At 55.1% G+C, this 443-nt stretch overlaps 1 protein-coding gene across 1 annotated transcript in view; it reads right to left on the minus strand.

Annotated features, from left to right (window-relative positions):
- LOC125482379 (organic solute transporter subunit alpha-like) overlaps positions 1-443 on the minus strand; it is a gene marked incomplete at its 5' end in the record, with an annotated part of 5,156 nt that overhangs the window by 4,083 nt on the left and 630 nt on the right. The gene's annotated exons all lie outside the window — the stretch shown is intronic.

Genomic DNA, 443 nt, shown 5'->3' on the forward strand with positions numbered 1-443 from the left:
TGTAGAGGGAGCTTTACTGTGTATCTAACCCCGTGCTGTCCCTGCTCTGGGAGTATTTGATCGGGGGTGGGACAGTGTAGAGGGAGGTTTACGCTGTGTCTAACCCTGTGCTGTCCCTGTCCCTGGGAGTGTTTGATTGGGGGACAGTGTAGAGGGAGCTTCACTGTGTATCTAACCCCATGCTGTCCCTGCTCTGGGAGTATTTGATCGGAGGGGACAGTGCAGAGGGAGGTTTACGCTGTGTCTAACCCTGTGCTGTCCCTGCCCTGGGAGTGTTTGATTGGGGGACAGTGTAGAGGGAGCTTTACTGTGTATCTAACCCCATGCTGTCCCTGCTCTGGGAGTATTTGATCGGAGGGGACAGTGCAGAGGGAGGTTTACGCTGTGTCTAACCCTGTGCTGTCCCTGCCCTGGGAGTGTTTGATTGGGGGACAGTGTAGAGG

The sequence above is a fragment of the Rhincodon typus genome, unplaced genomic scaffold (assembly GCF_021869965.1).
Source record: "Rhincodon typus isolate 14 unplaced genomic scaffold, sRhiTyp1.1 hic_rhity00009528, whole genome shotgun sequence".
Classification (NCBI taxonomy): Eukaryota; Metazoa; Chordata; class Chondrichthyes; order Orectolobiformes; family Rhincodontidae; genus Rhincodon; species Rhincodon typus.